At 42.8% G+C, this 15,174-nt stretch overlaps 1 protein-coding gene across 6 annotated transcripts in view; it reads left to right on the top strand.

Moving 5' to 3' along the window:
- Positions 1-15,174, top strand: part of palmdb (palmdelphin b) — a 136,190-nt gene that overhangs the window by 78,095 nt on the left and 42,921 nt on the right. The gene's annotated exons all lie outside the window — the stretch shown is intronic.

Genomic DNA, 15,174 nt, shown 5'->3' with positions numbered 1-15,174 from the left:
ATGAAAAGTTTTTATTTTGTTCACTTAATGGTGCAGAACATTATAGCTCTCAGCTTGGTTGTTCATTGGAAAATGATGGCCAGGTGTCTAATAGGGGTCTTTTTGTCTTTGCTTACCTGCACACTGGAGCACAAAAGTCAAAGACAAGCTAAAGTCAGGGGCCAATATAGCCATCCTCTTGCTCTGCTGCTGAGGTCAGGGGGCAGATCAGTTTTTATCTAAGAAAAGATGTGTGCTGGCATTGGACAGGGTCCTGAGGGGGTTCATGAGAATAATTCCGAGAATGAAAGGGCTAACATGTGAGGGTTATTTGATGGTCCTGGGTCTGAATTCTCTGGACTTTAGAAGAATGAGGGGGGATCTCATTGAAACCTATCAAATATTGAGAGGCCCAGATAGAGTGGATGTGGAGAGGATGTTTCCCATAGTGGGGAGTCTAGAGCCAGAAAGCAGAGGGCACAGCCTCAGAATATAGGGACATCCCTTTAGTAGGGAGATGAGGAGGAATTTCTTTAGCCAGAGGGCAGTGAATCTGTGGAATTCATTGTCACAGACGGCTATGGAGGCCAAGTCATTGGGTATATTTAAAGCAGTGGTTGATAGGTTCTTGATTAGTAAGGGCATCAAAGGTTATAAGGAGAAGGCAGTTCGTGGTACATATATGTCACCATATACAACCCTGAGATTCATTTTCCTGCAGGCATACTCAATAAATCCAATAATAATAATTGTTCGTTATGTGCCATGTCATATGACGTTAAGTGATCATGGTCTTTCCATGACCATGATTGTTCTTGGCAAATTTTTCTACAGAAGTGGTTTTCCATTTGCTTATACTGGGCAGTGTGTTTACAAGAAGTGTGACCTCAGCCATTATCAATACTCTTCACAGATTGTCTGTTTGGCGCCAGTGGTCGCATAACTAGGACTTGTGATGTGCACCATTGCTCAGACAATCATCCATCACCTGCTCCAATGGCTTCATGTGACCCTGATCGCGGGCTAAGCGGGTGCTACACCTTGCCCAAGGGTGACCTGCAGGCTAGCAGAGAGAAGGAGTGCCTTACACCTCCTTTGTTAAGATGTCTCCTCACCCTGCTACCCAAAATATCCATAATAGAATCAAGAAAAGTCCACACAGACAGAGCGGATAACCAGCGTGTAAAAGACAAGAAACAATGCAAATGCAAAAAGAAAATAATAAATAAATAAATAAATAAGCAATAAATATCAAGAACATGAGGTGAAGTGTCCTCAGAAAAGAGTCCATAGTTTATGGGAACAGTTTAGTGATGAGGCAAGTAAAGTTCAGTGAAGTTATCCCTCTGGCTCAAGAGCCTGATGGTTCAGGGGTAATACCCATTCCTGAACCGGGTGGTGTGAGTCCTGAGGTTCCTTCCTGGTGGCAGCGGTGAGAAGAGGGCATGACCTGGGCAGCAAGGGTTCTGGATGATGGATGCTGCTTTCCTGCAACAACACTGTGTAGGTCTGCTCAGTGGTGGGGAGGGACTTACCCATGGAGAACTGGGCCATATCCACCACTCTTTAGAGGATTTTCCACTCAAGGGCCTTGGTGCTTCCATACTAGGCTGTGATGCAGCCAGACAATATGTTCCTGATTACACATCTATGGAAGTTTGTCAAAGTTTTAGATGTCATGCTGAATCTTTACAAACCTCTAAAGTAGTACTGTAGAGGCACAATGTTCTTTCTTCATAATTGCACTTATGTGCTGGGCCCAGGACAAGTCCTCTGAAATGATAACACCCTCTCCACCTCTGATTCCCTGATAAAGGACTGGCTCATGGACCGCTGGTTTCCTTCTCCTTAAGTCAATAATCAGCTCCTTGGTCTTGCAAACGGTTGTTGTTGTGGCACCACTAAGCCAGATTTTCAATCACACTCCTATATGCTGATTCATTACCACCTTAGATTTGGCCCATGACCATGGTGTCATCAGCCAACTCAAGATGACGTTCAAGCTGTGCTCAGCCTTACAGCCATACGTGTAAAGCGAGTGGAGCAGGAAGCGAAGCACACAGCCTTGTTGTGAAATTGTGCTGATGGAGATTGTAGAGGAGATGTTGTTGCTAATCCAAACTGAATGGGGAAACTGAGAGGGAATTGAGCATGCAATTGCACAAAAAGGTCTTGAGACCATGGTCTTGAAGCTTATTGATTAGTTTTGAGGGGATGATTGATTGCCCAGCTATACGCAATAAGGAGCATCCTGATGTGTGCATCTTTGCTGGTCAAATGTCCAAGGTTTAGTGAGGAATCAATGAAATGGCATCTGCTGTGGACCTGTTGTGCAGATGTGCATAATTGGAGCAGATCCAAGTCGCTTCTGAGGCAGGAGTTGACATGTTTCGTCATCAGCCTCTCATAAAAACGTCATCAATGTTGATGTAAGTGCTGCTGGATGATGGTCACTGAGGCAGGTTACCACGTTCTTCTTAGGCACCAGTATAATTAAAGCCTGCTTGTAGTAGGTGGTTACCTTAGACTGCTGAAGTGAGAGGTTAAAGATCTCAGTGAACACTCCAGTCATTTAATCAGCTCAAGTCTTTAGTTGTCAGCCAGGTACCTCATCTTGAAGCTTTCTTTGGGTTCACCCTCCTGAAGGATGCTTTTGCTTTGGTCTCTGCGACTGCAATCGCAGGCTCATGAGGGGTTGTGGGAGATCATGAGGTCTCTTCCATATTATGATGGTCAAAGTGAGCATAGAAGGCATTGTGCTTATCTGGAAGCGAAGCCCTGTTGACACCCATGTCGCTTGATTACACTTTGTAAGAAGTGATAATATTCAGGCCCTGCCACACCTGCGGAGCTTTCTTCATTAATTCAAATTTAGTCCAGAACAACCACTTCGCCCATGAGATAGCTTTCCAGAGATCGCACCTAGCCCTCTTGTAACTTTCTTGTTTGCCAGACTTGAACGCCTCTGATCTAGCCCTCAACAGATTGCAATTCATGGAGTTACCCACAGGAGAATGAAGTTGAGAGTAATAATAAATTAGCCATAGTGGAAAGGGGGAGCAGACTGGAAGGGCCGAATGGCCTAATTCTGCTCCTATGCCTTATGGTCTTAACACAAATATCATGAACTCTACTTCAAATGCTAATTCAGCCGGGTATCATCCCATGCAATGCTTTTCTAAAAGGAATACCGTCAAAGTATCTTTGAAGGGATTGCTGTTACTCCTACCTACTGTTTCTTCTCCCCACCATCCATGTGATAAAAACTTCACTTCTGCCCTGTAGAGACTGAACAATTCAGCCAACATCTTGAACGTACTATACAAATGATAGTTGACTACCATTTGAGAGTGGGTAGAGTATGCTACCACCCTCTGTGAATGACTCGATGAATGTATGATCTTCATTGTTCCCATTTCTTTTGAGAACTAGACATCAAATAGCATTAGGCAAGGAAACGTGGCTAAAATGTGGATATGTAACTTTCACAGACTTTAATGTAGAAAGCAAAACTTCAACCTGCCATTGTACTGAAAATGTAAGAGAGTGTCATTGAAATACTACCAACAAAAACTTCCATGTTGAAATGAGTGATCTATTCCCAACCATTATGCAAATACGAACATTTCCTGCTTTTTGTATTACACATGTTGAAGAATTTTTGTTTAATTCTGCAATTAACAAATTGAACTGCAGCAAAAGTCACATTGAGGAATACTCGAACATAAGCTTTAATTACTCCCACCCTTCCACTTGCTTCTCGCAAAGACCAAGAGCAAGTGTAATTAATTAAATCACTGTCATTAAACACAGTGCAACTAACCTTATACCTAATTAACCTATATATTCTGAACCATATTGTACAAACATGTAAAATATAATCTTTCTTTCCCAATCAGTTGCTCTCACAACATGTTGATCTCCAATCACACGAAATACCATGAACCAAGCTTGGATGTGATGCATTCCCTATTTGAATGATCTGAAAATCACTAACCTGAACCATATATTAAATACTATAGCACTATTATTATCATCCAAATCAATAACCATGTGCTTTGTAGGACAATGATTTAGAGCAGGAGTTCCCACCCTTTTTAAGGGATTTGTGGACCCTCGGTTGGGAACCTTTGGTTTTGAGACTTCCCCTCCACACAAATGGATGTGGTGAAGACCTACGAGTACTTGATGACAGATTTGAGTGGAGCACCAACAAGAAGGGCCAAAGTCACCTCTACTTCCTGAGGAGCCTGAGATCTTTTGGAGGCCTCTCCTTCACATGATCTACCCGTTTGTTGTCACTAGTACAATCTTCTATGCGATAGTGTGCTGGAGAAATGACATCAACACAGATGATGCCGACTGGCTCAATAAACTGAATAGAAACGCTGGCTCTGTAATAGGAATCAAACTGGACACACTGGAGGCCATGGTAGAACAAAGGACTCTACGGAAATTCCTGGCAATTCTAGACAATGTTTCTCACCCTCTGCATGTCACCTTCGCTGAACAGAGGAGCACTTTTAGTAATCGACTAAGACAACTTCACTGCTTTAAAAAGCACTTATGAGATCATCCTTACCCTTGGCTATTAGGCTGTATGATTAGTCAAACTATAACTGGGGAAGTGATGAGCCCCGCCTGTTAGACTGTTTGTGGTAACTTATTTTTCATTCTTTCTTACTTCTCTTCTAATATTTATACCTGGGCGCTTGTAATGCTACTGTGACACTGTAATTTCCTTTGGGATCAATAAAGTATCTATCTTTGTCAGTATCTATCTATCTATCTATTTATTTCACAGCCCAAAGTGTTGTCTTCTATACAATGACACTCCACTGCCAGTGTTCCCCAGCCTTTCACTGGATCTACCAGGTCATGGCTCAGCTAGAACAAGTCATCAGGAATCATAACCATTGAATGTGATAAGTTTTCAGCTTCCAGTTACCTGACACTTTAATTCACCATTCCATTCCCTCAATGACCTCTCATTCCTGTACTGTTACGAGGCACAATGCAACTCGAGGGACAACACCTGATCTTCTGTCTGGGCATATTTTAGCAGAATTTGCTATTGGATTCTCCAGTTTAAGTAGCTCTTTTGTCTTTTGTCTTGTCTGTATAGTCTCAGTAGCCCAGACTATACACATTCTGAATATAGTCATAGAGTCACTAAAGCACAATACAAGCCCCTAAGCTCATCTAGTCCATACCAGTCTGATTTTTTGTCCAGTCATAAGAATTTAAGAACATAAGAACATAGGAGCAGGAGTCAGCCATCTGGCCCATCGAGCCTGCTCCACCATTCAATAAGATCATGGCTGATCTGGCCATGCACTCATCTCCACCTACCTGCCTTTTCCCCATAACCTTTAATTCCCCCTACTGTGCAAAAATCTATCCAACCTTGTCTTAAATAATTTACTGAGGCAGCCTCCACTGCTTCATTGGGCAGAGAATTTCACAGATTCACCACCCTCTGGGAAAAGCAGTTCACCTTCTCTGTCCTAAATCTACTCCCCCAAACCTTGAGGCTATGTCCCCTAGTTTTATCACCTATCAGTGGAAACAACTTTCCTGCCTCTATCTTATCTATCCCTTTCATAATTTTATATGTTTCTATAAGATCTCCTCTCATTCTTTTGAATTCCAGTGAGTACAGTCCCAGGTGACTCAATCTCTCCTCATAGTCTAACCCCCTCATCTCTGGAATCAGCCTGGAGAACCTCCTCTGCATCGCCTCCAAAAGCAGTATATCCTTCCTCAAGGAAGGAGACCAGAACTTCGCACAGTACTCCATGTGCAGCCTCACCAGTACCCTGTACAGTTGCAGCATAACTTCCCTGCTCTTATATTCAATCCCATTAGCAATGAAGGACAACATCCCATTTGCCTTCTTGATAGCCTGCTGCACCTGCAAACCAACCTTTTGTGATTCATGCACAAGCACTCCGAAGTCCCTCTGCACAGCAGCATGCTACAATTTTTTACCATTTAAATCAGATCTTCCATTTTTCCTTCCAAAGTTGATAACCTCACATTTACAACATTGTACTCCATCTGCCAGATCCTTGCCCTCTCAATTAACGTATCTATACCTCTCTACAGACTCCCCGTATCTTCTGCACATTTTGTAGTCCCACCCAGCTGCACCCGAACTATACCCTTCCCATCCATGTACCGAAGCAAACGTCACTTAAATATGACAACTGAACCCACATCTACCTCTTCCAATGGCAGCTTGTTACACATTTCCCCCACTGATTGAATGAAATAGTTACCCCTCAAATTCCCCTTAAATATTTCAGCTTTCACAAGATCCAGCCTGAATCTCTGTAGGGAAAGAAAACAGTGGTGTTATACTCATTATTGGGTGGTGAAAGAAGAGCAAATATACTTGTTGGATTTCAATTCACATTATCATATAATTCTTCCTATATTCACAGTTGCACTAAGGAAATGATTCCTCCATAACTACAAGTTTAGTCCAAACTGGCACACCCAATTGTAAAGTTGGAAAAGAATTCCTCGACTAAGTGGGCCGGCGCCCCTTTTCACTGCAGTCGTGCTTCCAGCCTTGTGCTAAGTTTTTGCTGTCAATGGGTGCTGACAGCCTACTCAATGCACATTGCAAGGTTATCACCTGGGATAAACCCAGCTGCATAACTCTCAGTGTTGTTGGCAACATAGCAACTTTTGTAAATAAACAGCAGTCCAAAATTCTTTGGTTTCCAATTGTTAGACAACCTCTTTATTGTACTCCTCCTTCAGCAGTATTGATGCTTCTGACATTTGGGGGACTGCTTCGTCGAGCACCTCCGCTCTGTCCGCCAAAATAGACAGGATCTCCCAGTAGCCACCCACTTCAACTCTGCTTCCCACTCCCATTCAGATATGTCCATACATGGCCGCCCCTACTGCCATGATGAGGCTAAACTCAGGCTGGAGGAGCAACACCTCATATACCGTCTAGGTAGTCTCCAGCCCCTTGGTATGAACATAGAATTCTCCTACTTCCGGTAATTCCCTCCCCCTCCCTTCCACTATTCGTATGTCACTCTGCCCCCTCCCCCAGCTGCCTATCACCTCCCTCATGGTTCCGCCTCCTTCTACGACCCATTGTGTTTTCCCCTATTCTTTCTTCACCTTTCCTGCCTATCACCTCCCTGACTCCCCTCCCTCACCCCTTTATCTTTCCCCTTACTGGTTTTTCACCTGGAACCTACCAGCCTTCTCCTTCCCACTCTCCCCCCACCTTCTTTATAGGGCCTCTGCCCCTTCCCTCTACAGTCCCTGACAAAGGGTTCCAGCCCGAAACGTCGACCGATCTTTTCCACGGATGCTGCCCAACCTGCTGAGTTCCTCCAGCGTGTTGTGAGTGTTGTGGACCAATATGTCTTCTATGCATTAATGAGTTGAAATAGCTTTAATCCTCAACTATAACTGTAAACTCTGCTTACTTACATTTCTCTCTAACTCTGACTCTGAACACATTTGAAACCGGTGATCAGTTGAAGAAATTTGTCATCATCTGCAAAGCTAGTAATTAATTCCCTTGCAAACTGCCTTTCACATTTCCAAGTTACTCATTACTTAACTCTGATTTTTAATAACACACTGGTGAACACATGGAAGAATATGTTACCATTTGTGCAGGGAATCAATCCTATCTATTGTTCCCTGCAAATTGCAAAGTTTTCCCTGGTTCTGCCTTCCCCCACCCCATTTTATAATATAAAAATCATACCTTTAATTGTTTAATTAATACAGGATCCTCCTATGCTATCTTATCACCTCTTTCCTGTCTGTTCTAAGTCCATGCAATGGTTGAAATAGGAACGCCACCTGTTTGATGATCAACAAAAACATTGAGGAAAGGTCTGAGTTTATCAGCACCTCTAAAAGCAGATTAATGCTTTACTCTTATGGCATTTCTGACATTTTGTAACTTCAAAGGGCCTTGGAGTCAAAACTGGGACCATCTTTGTGACCTATACATTCACTTATCTGTTGACAGCTTCACTGCAGCGTTTCAGAGAAGGTCACAACTGATTATGTTCCAATAGCATCCAGTTTGTGTTTGTATGAAATTGCCTGCTCAGTGCTTCTCAGTTCACAGCCTCTTTTACAAGTTCATCACAGATCCCTGATTCCTTGTAGCATTCTGGGACAGAAAGTTTGGTGCATTTACTGGAGGTTTGAACTTGGAATCGTTGTGCTCCTTATTGAAGTTCAGAACTTCAATAGAGTTGGTGTCATAGCCCACCTCTGGCTGTCAAGTAGCTATTATGTTTTGAAGGGACCAGAAGCAGATGCTTTTGTGAACAGGAAAAAGACCATTTGATCTAATAATCCATTCCATTTACATACAAATGTAGATCATTGTTTTCTCAGTAGTCCCTTACAATTGTTGTTTGCCTATCTTTTGTGATTTTCCATTGATTCTGTCGGGTCAGCAAGAAAACGAATCTTGGTGATGTAAATGTACTTGGATAATAAATTTTTTTTGAAATCCTTGTCCCTGAAACCTTCCTATCCATTAAAGTACTCAACTGAATCTTCCATTTATAGTTTCCTGATTACATTTCACAATATTTTCCCTGCCTGACTTCTCCTCTTCCTTCCAAACCCTCAAGAACCAGTTTTAGAATTGTACAGGTAGTTTTAACAATTTAAAACAATAGATAGGAACAGGCGTAGACTATCTGTCCCAGTGGGCCTGCTCTACTATTCATTAAGACTATAGCTGATCTGCTACCTCAGTACAATTTACCTCACCACTCATAACCTGCCAACTTGAGATTGATCCATTTATTTCCTTTCTTTCTCTTTGCTATCTGTCCAACACCAATTCTCGAACATTATCCCCAGTTCCATGTCGTCTAACTTGGTTGACCAAACTCCTGTAGGATCTTATCAGAAGCGTTCTGAAAATCCAAAGATGCAGCATCCAATTGTTCTCTAAACTAGGCATGTCCTCAAAGAATCCAGTAGATTAATCAAATGTAATTTTCCCATCTTGAATCCATGTCAACCTTGTTCAATTCCATTATTCTTTCCAAGGTATTCTGTTATGACTTTCTTTATTAAAGAGTCACAAGGTAATGTGCAGGTCTATAAAACCATGGTTGGACAACAGTTGGAATATTGTGTAAAGTTCAAAAGATCCAAAGGGTCATTTACTATCAAGGTATACAACTTGAAATTCTTCCTCTCTGAGTAGCCATGAGACCAAGAAAGAAAAGAAAGACAGCATGATCATCAATCCCCAAAAATATCCCCTACCTGCACAAAAAAAACCAGAACAGGCATATCAATCCCAAATCCTCCTCCTTTCACAAAAAAAAACAAACAAAACAGAACAGACACATCGACCCCCGCCCCCATTTTCTCCCCCACACAAAAAATGAACAAAACGAAACAGGCACATCAGTCCCCAAATCCCCCCTCCCACACAAAAAAATGAGTGAAAACATAACAGGCACATCAAACCCCCCCCCATCTCCCTCCTCACACAAAAAAATGAACAAAAGCATAAAAGGTACATCAACCCCCAAATCCCCGTCTCTGCATGAAAAACATGAAAGATTGGGCGAAAAACCAGAAGTATATAAAAAATTCAAACAACAGGAATTCTGCAGATGCTGGAAATTCAAGCAACACACATAAAAGTTGCTGGTGAACGCAGCAGGCCAGGCATCATCTCTAGGAAGAGGTGCAGTCGACGATTCAGGTCTGAATATACCTGATCATCAGGTATATTCAGACCTGAAACGTTGACTGCACCTCTTCCTAGAGATGCTGCCTGGCCTGCTGCGTTCACCAGCAACTTTTATGTGTGTTGCGTATATAAAAAATTATAAGATTTGAATAAAAAACTCTATAGTCCAAGTCCACATCCAAAATACAGAAAACCTGGGGAACAGTCTCCAAGCCCATTATAAGAAGGGTGTGGAAGCTTTTGAGAGGGTGCAAAGGAGATGTACCAGGATGCTGCCTGGGCTAGAGAGTGTGTCTTATTTATCTTATTTTATTTTATTTTATTTTATTATTTTTATTTTTATTTTTTTTTGTTTATTTGGAAATACAGTGTGGAACAGGCCCTTCCAGCCCGACAAGCCACACCGCCCAGCAACCCACCTATTTAGCACTAGCCTAATCACTGGACAATTTACAATGACCAATTAGCCAACTAAAAGATACATCTTTGGACTGTGGGAGATAACAGGAGTCCCAAGAGGAAACCCATGCGGTTCATGGGGAGAATGTACAAACTCCTTACAGATGCCACCATAACAGAAGCCCGAACTCCAGTACACCACAAACTGAAATAGGTTCACATTTTGGATTTTCAAAAAGCTTCTGGTGAGGTCCCACAGGAGTTTGGTCGACCAAGTTGGACCATGTGGAACTGGGGATAATGTTCGAGAATTGGTATTGGACAGAAAGCAAAGAGTGGAAATAAATGGATCAATCTCAGATTGGCAGGTTGTGACTGTGAGGCAGAAGAAATGAAATTATAGGCCAGTTAGTCTGATGTCAGTGGTTGGGAAGATGATGGAGTCGATTATTAAGGATGAAGTCCAGGGTACTTGGAGGCACATGACAAAATAGGCCACAGTCAGCATGCTTTCCTCAAGGGAAAGCCTTGCCTGACAAATCTGTTGGAATTTTTTGAAGAAATAACAAGCAGAATAGACAAAGGAGAATTGGTTGAAGTTGTGTACTTGGATTTTCAAAGGGCCATACATGAGACTGTTTAACATGCTACAACCCCATGGTATTACAAGAAAGATTCTTGCATGGATAAAGTAGTGGCTGATGGGAAAGAAGAACAGTAGGAGTAAAGAGAGCCATTTCTGATTGGCTGCTAGTGACTAATGGTGTTTCAGAGGGGTCTGGGATGGGATATATCAATGATTTGGATGGAATTGAGTGCTTTGTTGCAAAGTTTGCAGATGATCTGAAGATAGGTGCAGAATTAGGTAGTTTTGAGGAAGTATAAAGGCTACAGAAGGACTGAGGCAGATTAGGAGAATGGGCAAATAAGTGGTAGATGGAATACAGTGTTGAGAGGTGAATGGTCATGCACTTTGGTAGAAGAAATGAATGGAGAGAAAATAAAATAAAGTGTTCAAAGGGATTTGAGAGTCCTTGTCCAGGATTCCCAAAAGGTTAATTTGCAGGTTGAGTCTCTGGTGAGGAAGGCAAATGCGATGCTAACATTCATTTCAAAAGGATTAGAATATAAAAACAAAATATAATATAGAGACAATAAAGCACCGGTGAGGCCTCATTTGGTATTATGAGTAGTTTTGGGCTCCTTATCTTAGAAAGGATGTGCTGAAACTGGAGATGGTTCAAAGGAGGTTCACGAAACTTATTCCTGGATTGAAAGGCTTATTCATAGGAGGAGCATTTGATGGCTCTGGGCGTGTACTCACTGGAATTCAGACTGGAAGTAAGTCCATTTAGAATGGATATGAGACCATAAGACCAAAGAGATATAGAAGCAGAAGTAGGCCATTCAGCCCATCAAGTCTGCTCCACCATTCAATAATGGGCTGTTCCAATTCTTCCAGTCATCCCCACTCCCCTGCTTTCACCCCATACCCTTTGATGCCCTGGCTAAACAAGAACCTATCTATCTCTGCCTTAAATGCACCCAATGACTTGGCCTCCACAGCCGCTTGTGGTAACAAATTCCACAGATCTACCACCCTCTGACTCTCCACACCTCAGTTCTAAAAGGACGTCCTTTAATCCTGAAGTCGTGCCCTCTTGTCCTAGTCTCCCCCACCCATGGGAAATAACTTTGCTATATCTAAACTGTTCAGGCCTTTTAACATTCGGAATGTTTCTATGAGATTTCCTCCTCCCCCCCCCCCCCGCATTCTCCTGAACTCCAGGGAATACAGTCCAAGAGCTGCCAAACGTTCATCATACAGTAATCCTTTCATTCCTGGAATCATTCTCATGAATCTTCTATGAACCCTCTCCAATGTCAGTATATCCTTTCTAAAATAAGGAGCCCAAAACTGCACACAATACTCCAAGTGCAGTCTCACGAGTGCCTTATAGAGGCTCAAGATCACATCGCTGCTGTTGTATTCTATACCTCTAGAAATGAATGCCAACATTGCATTCGCCTCCTTCACAACTGACTCAACCTGGAGGTTAACCTTTAGTGTATCTTGCACAAAGACTCCTAAGTCCCTTTGCATCTCTGCATTTTGAATTCTCTCCCCACCTAAATAATAGCCTGCCCGTTTATTTCTTCCACCAAAGTACATGATCTTTGCTTTCCAACATTGTATTTCATTTGCCACTTCTTTGCCTGTTCCCCTAAACTACCTAAGTCTCTCTGTAGGCTCCCTGTTTCCTCAAAACTACCCGCTCCTCCACTTATCTTTGTATCATCGGCAAATTTAGCCATAAATCCATTAATACCATAGTCCAAATCATTGACATACATCGTAAAAAGCAGCGGTCCCAACACAGAGGAGAAATTTCTTTACTAAGAGAGTGATGAATCTGTGGAATTTGTTGCCACAGGTGGCTGTGGAGGCCAAGTCTTTATATATATTTAAGGTGGAGGTTGATAGATTTTTGATTAGTCAGGACATGAAGGGATATGGGGAGAAGGCAGGAAATTGGGGCTCAGAATGAAATGGACCAGACATGATGAAATGGTGGAGCAGATTTGATGGGCCAAATGGCCTAATTCTGCTCCTATATAGACATAAAAACATAGAAAACCTACAGCACAATACAGGCCCTTCGGCCCACAATGTTGTGCCGACCCTCAAACCCTGCCTCCCATATAAGCCCCCACCTTAGATTCCTCCATATACCTGTCCAGTAGTCTCTTAAACTTCACTAGTGTATCTGCCTCCACCACTGCCTCAGGCAGTGCATTCCACGCACCAACCACTCTCTGAGTAAAAAACCTTCCTCTAACGTCCCCCTTGAACTTCCCACCCCTTACCTTAAAGCCATGCCCTCTTGTACTGAGCAGTGGTGCCCTGGGGAAGAAGTGCTGGCTATCCACTCTATCTATTCCTCTTATTATCTTGTACACCTCTATCATGTCTCCTCTCATCCTCCTTCTCTCCAAAGAGTAATGCCCTAGCTCCCTTAATCTCTGATCATATTGCACACTTTCTAAACCAGGCAGCATCCTGGTAAATCTCCTCTGTACCCTTTCCAATGCTTCCACATCCTTCCTATAGTGAGGTGACCAGAACTGGACACAATACTCCAAGTGTGGCCTAACCAGAGTTTTATAGAGCTGCATCATTACATCGTGACTCTTAAACTCTATCCCTCGACTTATGAAAGCTAACACCCCATAAGCTTTCTTAACTACCCTATCCACCTGTGAGGCAACTTTCAGGAATCTGTGGACATGTACCCCGAGATCCCTCTGCTCCTCCACACTACCAAGTATCCTGCCATTTACTTTGTACTCTGCCTTGGAGTTTGTCCTTCCAAAGTGTACCACCTCACACTTTTAAAAACGCAAACAACAGGAATTCTGCAGATGCTGGAAATTCAAGCAACACACATCAAAGTTGCTGGTGAACGCAGTAGGCCAGGCAGCATCTCTAGGAAGAGGTGCAGTCGACGTTTCAGGCCGAGACCCTTCGTCAGGACTCACACTTCTCCGGCCACTTCTCAGCCCACTTCTGCATCCTATCAATGTCTCTCTGCAATCTTTGACATTCCTCTACACTATCTGCAACATCACCAACCTTTGTGTCGTCTGCAAACTTGCCAACCCACCCTTCAACCCCCACATCCAGGTCGTTAATAAAAATCACAAAAAGTAGAGGTCCCAGAACAGATCCTTGTGGGACACCACTAGTCACAATCCTCCAATCTGAATGTACTCCCTCCACCACCACCCTCTGCCTTCTGCAGGCAAGCCAATTCTGAATCCACCTGGCCAAACTTCCCTGGATCCCATGCCTTCTGACTTTCTGAATAAGCCTACCGTGTGGCTTGCCTACCAGGCCGAACATGTCCTCACCTTAGAAATTACCTAGTGTTACCCATAGCCCTCTATTTTTCTGAGCTCCATGTAGCTGACTAGGAGTCACTTGAAAGACCCTATCGTATCCATATCTTATGGCATTATGGATAAATGCCCAGGATGCTCAGGGAAGAAAGAACACAGTACAGGTTCTTCAGCCCACAATGTTCTTCTGACCTTCTAACCTAATCTAAGATCAATCTAATCCTTCCCTTCCACTCCCCAAAGCCGCCCATTTTTCTTTGTGTTGGAAATTTTTGCATATTTGTTAACCATAGGTGAGATTCTGGAAGACTGGTGGATAGCCTACATTGTCCTTTGTACATAAAGGGCCATCAATATAAGCCTGGAAACTATTGGCCAAGGAGCTTTTCATCGGTAGTCAGAAAGTTGTTGAATAAACAGGAATAGGATACTAGGATGGTCAAAGATGGGAGGGTGAAGTGTAGGTTTGTATATATATATATATATATGTATGTGTGTGTGTGTGTGCGTGCGTGCGTGCGTGCGTGCGTGCGAGCGAGCGATTGGGTGAAGGGATTTAGAATGTATGTCTAGTGCACATTCTGGAGCAGAGGGTGGCGGTAATGCACCATTAAGCTGGATGCCAACCGCCGTAAAACTAGATACAGACAGACAGACAGAAAGTTGTTGGGATGATGTTTGAGGGACAGGATTTATGTCACTTGAAAGAGCAGGGACTGATTAAAAGGATTCAGCACAGTTTTGTGTAGGGGAGGCAGCGTCTCGCAAATCTGATAGACTCTTTAAGGAGGTAACCAAAGTGATTTATGAAGGCAGGATAGTAGATGCTGTTTATATGGACTGTAGTGAGGCTTTTAACAAAATTACTCTTGATATATTAGTACAGACGATTAAGGCACAGATAATCCAATGTGAGTGGGCAAACTGGTTTCAAAATTGGCCGCTTGTTACCAAGCAGAGGTTAGTGGTGAATGGGTGCTTTGCTGCCTGGAAAGCTGTAACAAGTGACATAGCAGAAGTATTGGTGCTGGGAATTTTGTTGCTTGAAATTTACACTCAGTGACCACTTTATTAGGTATACCTGTATACTTGCTTGTTAATGCAAATATCTAATCGGCCAATCATGTGGCAGCAATTCAATGCATAACGGCATCTAGACATGGTTCAGACCAAAA

The sequence above is a fragment of the Mobula hypostoma genome, chromosome 12, assembly GCF_963921235.1.
Source record: "Mobula hypostoma chromosome 12, sMobHyp1.1, whole genome shotgun sequence".
Classification (NCBI taxonomy): domain Eukaryota; kingdom Metazoa; phylum Chordata; class Chondrichthyes; order Myliobatiformes; family Myliobatidae; genus Mobula; species Mobula hypostoma.
Note: the sequence above shows the minus strand (reverse complement) of the source record. Positions and strands in the feature narration are given on the sequence as shown.